This window comes from Salvia miltiorrhiza, chromosome 4 (assembly GCF_028751815.1).
Source record: "Salvia miltiorrhiza cultivar Shanhuang (shh) chromosome 4, IMPLAD_Smil_shh, whole genome shotgun sequence".
Taxonomy (NCBI): Eukaryota; Viridiplantae; Streptophyta; class Magnoliopsida; order Lamiales; family Lamiaceae; genus Salvia; species Salvia miltiorrhiza.
In genome coordinates, this window is record NC_080390.1 from 39910475 (window position 1) to 39917912 (window position 7438).

Below are 7438 nucleotides of genomic sequence, written 5' to 3' on the forward strand. Positions count from 1 at the left end.
GGGATCTTATTATGACAACTCACGAGTTGCAAGGCTCAAACTCAACACAACATCAAAGCAAGGTGTTGTAGAAATTGTTCAAGAGAATCAAAAGAATGACCAGAGGGTATGAAATGATTAACTACTAGGTCGAACAAAATGACCTCGAGTATGAACCCATCTGGCTTTTCAACCGAAAGTTGAAACACATGGATTTTCAACCCAAAAGACGTCTACTGAGATTTGGATCATGTGGACTGGCCAGGTCCAACATAATCACTCCCCAGTCACACGGGATATACTATCCCGAACTTGAAAATTCTGTGTCTTCTAAACCCTCAACATACTATACATAACAAAACTTAAGTTCACACCAGCAAGCTAAAAGCTTAAACTCAGGGTCCTATGTTCTAGACTCTTGTTTCGAAAGTTCAATATTTTTCGACTCTCCTCTCATGTTGCGGTGGTGGTGGCGGAGTATTATCCCGCCTACCCTTCACATCACACTCTTGATGATATCTTTGAGGCATTTTTGAAATCACAAAAGGAAAACTCAACTCGACCAACGCTCTAAGCATCCTCGAAACTCAAGTGCAATTTACTAACTCAATTTTAAGGAAACCCTCACGGTCACCTTAACATTCATCTGTAAGGCAATAAGCACTCACGAAATGCTAACAAAAAGACCACTCTGATCAACCTAATATATCCATCAGTAGAATGCCTCTTTTTAGAGGACTTACATAAAGGGGTTATATAAACCCTACAAAAACCATAGTATCTATCGTAATGTCCCTTCTAAACCGACACCATTAATGGTGCTATGTCTCTGTTTGGACTTCCTACGGTAATTGTTACCGGTTAACTCATCTATTTGCTACTTTAGCACACTAGGAACATCCATCTATTTAACATCAGTAGGGTACTATATTCGCATGCTTATCTATCAGCATGTCAAAAGCTCAAGTATCAATATCTCCTAAGTAAGTTATATACATCGCAATATAATTGAAACTAATCAAAAACAAGGGTGTACTGCTCATACTCTCAAGATCATCCTTAGCTCTAGCCTACATCGGCTTCTCTTCTCATTCTCATCAACTCTAGCCCTCCTCGGCTACTTCTCATCCTTTCATACCCTAGCCTTCCTTGGCTCTTTCTCATCCTTTCATAGTCTATGAACATGTGTTTGAAAATCTGCTAGGGTATCTCTGTACCACATACTGTACGCCTCGTCCTCGTATCCGACCTTCCCTGAGTTCGATCTCACAACAGTCCACTTTCGTGCAGTGCCAACAGTCCTGGCCAACCTATAAGGAGAACTTAAAGGTGACTCTAGGAACTAACTCTACTTGGCTCCAGCAACAGAAATAAACAAAACATAACTTAGCAAAACTCCTACTAAGTAGTACTGATATCTTAAAACTCAAGCTCAAAACATCTAAATTCTCATCTCGTCCCATCTTTACTCAGTAGGGAATCTCTCTAAACAATGATATTAGATCCCTTAATCTAAATCTTCGTGACTCAGTAAGACAACTCAACAATTCTCTCTCAAAGCCATCTCCAAAGACTATGGCTCATGATACCTCCTCAAGTACCATTAAGGTTGCGTGAGCAAAACTCGCGTCACAAAACAACTCAACATATCGTACAATATCTCATTGCAGCATGCTAATAACTCATCATTAATCATGCTATTATACTCAAGCTCATAACTCAAACTCATAACTCAAACCAACAAGTACTTAAAGCAATTGCTAATTCTCTCAAGCTTTAGCTCTAAGTTCTCATTTCATCCTTCTACTTTGTAAAAAAAAATCTCTCTTAACAATGACATTAGATTCCTTCATCTAAATCATCGTGACTTATCACAACTGCTCAAACAATTCTCATCACAAAACATCTCAAATACATCACATCATAACTCATAATTATGCATCATCAATCATATAACATCATATGATATAAACGCTCTCATGATTCATCATGTAACGTCAACATATGCTCTTACAACATAATAACTCATTATTAATCATGTTGTCATACTCAAACTCAAACTATGCACCTTCAAAGTGTAACATCATAACTCATCATATAACCTCAACATCATGCTCTTCAAAATTTAATGTCAAATAAACTTTGAAATTTTACATACCTCGTTGAGTCTGGTGTGATGGTGCGCTGAGCTCACGGTTGTTAATAACTATTAGTCTAGTGACTCATTCTAGACTAAACTCAAGACTTATAATTCAGAGCTTTCCTTGGCTCTGATATCACTTTGTCACAGCCCGCCCTAACTAAGGATAGTTAAGCCGAGTGATCTACGACTAGGGATGGGGTTAAAGAAGAAGGGGAAGAAAAGGGGCGTCATTTATAGCCGTAAAACTTACTCATCTTAATAAAACTCGTCATTTTCATTCATGAATACTCAATTGAAAATAGTCTATGAAAGACAGCATAAAACTTAATTAATATCATTAATCAAGTTATACATCATATGAAACCATTCTCTTAAGACTCAAAGTATGACATAACATACTATAACATCAACAACATCTTGCAGCGGAAAGTAGCTAGACATATGTATGAAGACATATTCTAGACAGGTTAACTATTTATTAACAACCCTGGAGACTCCGCTCATTGCAGCACCATCATCACATCAGCTCAACCTGCACATTTAGAAAACATATGCAGGGCTGAGTACAAAAGCACTCAGTGGGCACGTATGCCTAGGTATAAAAATACATGCTTCAAAACTGTAAATTGTCGTGCCATCATAAACAGTACAGCAAGGGAGTTTTTCGCTAAAAAGGCCCAAGCTTACTAAATTCATTTGTGATTCTTAAAGTTCGACTGCAGTCTAAGTTCTCTTGTAATCTATCATATCTGGAACTGTGTGCCGGAGAGGTGGCCACCTCTCACGGTCACTTGACCGGCCAACCCGCTAGATGACTCACGGTCACTGGTGTACACTAGTCCTGGCAGGATAGCTATCAACTGCTCAGGACCCGAATTCGATTGCATCATTGGCAAAGCCAAAGCAGATAGATATCATACTAAAATTTAAACATTTTATGGCAAGACAATACTTGAAATAACTTTAACTCAAAGATTTTGTCATGAAATAACTTGCTTGAATGTAACATTTAAACTCATTTGATATATATGAAACTGAAATTAACAGTTAGATCATCTCATGCATTCATTCGTATAAGAGGCCTACGATACGTAGGGGATCTCTATATACGTATAGTAAAAGTAATGCCCACCTGATTGCAGTGTTTTGCTACTTAAGACAATGATTCTCTTTCCTTAGCGCGATAGGTTACTCAGACGCTTTTGTTTATTTGAACCTTTGATAACACGAAAACATGTGTTCGAGTGAATAATAGAAAAGATAACAACAAATGCAGTGAATCACTATTCACTCATTTCTCTAACTACCCATATTTCCTTAAACGACTATATCTAACTCATATACAATCGTTCTTCCTTTATCAAAATATTTCATGTACCTTTGAGGATGTAGGAAATTCCATTTTATATTATTCATTTATTTATCTATTATAAATAAAGAATAATTCTATAAACATAAAACGTTTTCCTTTTCCCCATTTAATAATGCCAATCACCAATATATATATATACACATCAATAGCTCATTTATAATCTAAAAGTGATATTTTATCAACAATAAAACTTTAAAATCCTTAATAGGAATTATTTTGAATCATTTCCATCTCAACAAAACTGTATAGATTCAACTTCAACTAATAAACTGCTTTTACTCCGAACTCGTATGGAGTCGAATTTTATATCAATAGAAACCTCTTTGAGTCTAGTTTAATTGAAAAAAAAGTATGTTGAAAAACTCCAAGTAGTTTAAGAGATATAGCGATTTTCCCATCGCCTACCAGATTCGGCAGTTTCTGCCAACTGAAAGTCCAGATTTTTGAAAAATAGCAAACGTTACCTGAATGAGCTCAAATTTTATATGTAGATAGCTAACACATATATCTTCATAGAATAACAATTTGAGAGCTAAATATCAACATATGGTTACTGAAATAATTAACCTAATCATCTGCCTCACGACAGTTTCAGCAGATACTGGCAGTAGACTTCTCAAATTTTAAAAGAGTAGTAAACGAAGTTCAAATAACATGAAACTTTGTACAAATATTCACCACACTCCCATCTATACCCCAGAAATTTCCCATAATATAATAGAAACGGGAATGCATCGAAATAAGGGCATCAACTTACCCTTGTCCAAGTGAGCACTAATGGAAGTTGTTCGTCGGGGGTTTTCTGGTCGTCGTTCCGCGATGGTGTTTAGCCGCGAAGGTCTACGACTTAGTCTTCCTCGTGCGAGGTAGATCAGGCTACACAACGGTGTTTTCTCAATCCTTTTTCGTCGTAAGGATAGTGAGAAACGAAAGCCGTAAGTTGGCCGGTGGCTAAGTCGGGAATTCGACGTTGGCCTCCGAAGGATATTGCGGCCTTTGGTCAGGAAAATATAGAGAAGGCTTCGGCCTTTCGATTGTTGGGTTTGGTAGCCTGAAGATGGAGGAACGAGTACACGTTCTCGGTTCAGAGCCTAGTGGCCGGTCGGCGAAGAAATAGCCTGGCGAAGGGAGCTCACTTGAGCTCTTGCAAGTAAGAAATTTTAAAAATTCTCCTAAACTCTCTCTTGCCTCACACCTCTTGCTGCACTTCTTCCTTCTGCAGAACTCTCCTCAATTTATAGAGGAGTTTCTGCAGACAACAGAATCAAAATGGTGGAAATTTTTGGTACCGGGAGTTGCAACTTTTGAAAATTTGATTGTTGAAATTTGCATCTTTTGACAAAATAAAGACACAAATTTGATAACGGAGTTCGGCCAATTATGCCTACGTCCCCGGAGCTGCTGCAGATCTATTTAACAAGGGAGAAAAATATACAGTGTTTACAACACTCACAACACTCAACTCACAACCCGTTATTCCCCGTGAAAATTACTATCTAATTTTCACTATTCACGAATTTCACTATTCGCGACGACTGTCACTATTCACTTGAACAGTACTTCACTATTCACCTTTTCTCCCAACCCTTCACCTGCTCCTCTCTTTCTCTAGATTGCAGATGAATCTTTTTTTTTTTCTTTGGTTTTGGGTGTATTTACAAATGCTGCTTCGAGGATTATTTATAGGGAATTGAGGTGGTAGGTGGCTGCAGTGTGAAAAGAAATGTTGCCATTGTTGAATGGCTTGCCGCAACTTTTTGACAATTGTGGGAGCTGCTTTTTGACTAACATGTAGGAATTGTTGCGTTGGATGAAAAATCGAGAAATACGTGTAGTGCCGTGATCTAGTTTCTCCTAGTTCCTGTAATAATTCTCCAATTCTTGTTTAATAAATACTCGTCGTATTTATATAAATTAAATCCTCAATCTTGAGATTTAATACGTGAAAGTCGGAATTAATTCGCGACTTAATACCTTAACACATATAACGCGAAATAATAAAATTATTATGCATATGATCTCAAATTATAATTCTAACAATTCGATTTAAATAACACGATTTATGAAATCGATTATAAATCTAAAATTTCTAATACTATTGAATCAATCAACTGGTAATGCAAAGTTTCAATGTGTAGCTAAACCAATAATTTAATTATTGGTTTGATTCATGATTGAATATTAAATCGCAGCTCTGTATCTCTTATACAGACTTTTGCTGAAATAATATTATCTGAACAAAATAATCACAATAAATAATTAAAAAAAATTTTATAACTAATGCACATATTTAATCTAATATGTATTTAAAAGAGCGGGGCATTACATTTTTCCCATTACATATGTCAAATGTTGCACACCATCACTTGGAAAGAATGGTGCAAATGAGTTCTTTTGCACCATTCGTTCCAAGTGTGGGCTCGATAGAGTTTGAGACAAATGGTGCGGAAAGGTCTATTCGCACTATTTGTGCCAAATATAGTAATTTTATGTATCTATACATCAATATTTAATGTGCACATAATTTATTTTACAACTTCAAATGATCATGACTTGTTCAATTTAACCCCTTTTTACATATCAAATTATTTAAATCTCACATATAGTCATTGAATATATTTTTATTAGAAGAATAACATGATTTTACGAAAGAATAAAATTATTTAAAAGAGAAAAAAAGAAAAAGAAAGGAAAAAAATAATATACAAACAAACCTTAAATTTTACTTTAATCATAAAATTTTCAATTGATTTATAATTAAATATTTATATTTTAATACTATACTAGTATGTCCTCCCGTGTGATGTACGAGCCACAATATATTTATTTTTAAAATTTTAAATTATGTAAAAATATCAGCATTCATTATTTCTGAGTTAGATTAATTGGTAATAAAAGAATTATGTTAATTTAAATATTAGTATTTGATTTAAAATAGTTTATAATAACAATATTATCAACTTAATGAGTATCATATTAAATTTAATGAGTATTGTATAATAATAATAATAATAATAATAATAATAATAATAATAATAATAATTATTATTATTATTATTATTATTATTATTATTATTATTATTATTATTATTATTATTATTTATTAAATTAAGATTTTATAAAAGGAGAAAAGAAAAAGAAAGCAAAACCAAGAACCCTTGAGAGCACAAAGAAGCAAACTAAGGGCCGAGCCTCATTAAAACCCTTTTAAGGCAAACCCGAGAGGAAAAATCCTTAAAAGGGAAAAAGAGTACTCATTTAAGGTCAAATCTGCGAGGGAGCTGAAAAGAGATAGCTTCAGAAGCTCCGGGCTAACCATCGCCTCTAAGCAGCTCGGTTCCCAAGCGCCGAAAAAGAAAGTCCAACAAACAAAACAAACAAAGAAAACAATCGAAAACGAAAACTCGAAAGAAGACCAAAACCAGCTAACCCAAAATAAAGGAGATAACACTCCAAGAATCAACCTATCAATGACGGAAGCTGTTGATTCCCAACCAGACTCGACGCTAAACAACCCCAAGAGGTCGTTCACGGAGAACCAACGGGACCCGACCAGCTGCGCCTCAGCACCGAGCTCACCCAGATGCTGAAAAAGCACTGACTCCCCAACCCCAACTCCAAACCACATCAAACCAGCCACAAACCACCTCCAAAGCCAACTCATCAATCCTGCTAAACCAGCAAACCGACTGCCACTTGAAAAGCCGCCAACAATTAAGTGACCATGCGAATATGAGAATGCGTAGCCATGTCAACACGAACAGCATGTTTAATCTCATCAATCTCGTGAGGCCACCACCCCACAGTTCTCTCAGGATTGGCCAATGATGTCAGCAACCTTATTACCCTCTCTAAAAATGTGAGTGATGTGAAGCCTAAAAGTCGAAAGAAAACCCAAAACCTCCTCCCAAAGGGACAACTTTAGCACGATTTTGCAAGAAACC

General features: G+C 35.9%; 1 long non-coding RNA gene across 1 annotated transcript; it reads right to left on the reverse strand.

Annotated features, from left to right (window-relative positions):
* Positions 1 to 2414: 2414 nt before the first annotated feature.
* LOC131021627 (uncharacterized) lies at positions 2415 to 4870 on the reverse strand. The gene is made up of 2 exons (XR_009101015.1): positions 4252 to 4870; positions 2415 to 3338 (listed from the first exon to the last, which is right to left on the reverse strand). It is a non-coding gene; the product is annotated as an uncharacterized LOC131021627 (long non-coding RNA).
* Between the last annotated feature and the right edge of the window lie 2568 nt (positions 4871 to 7438).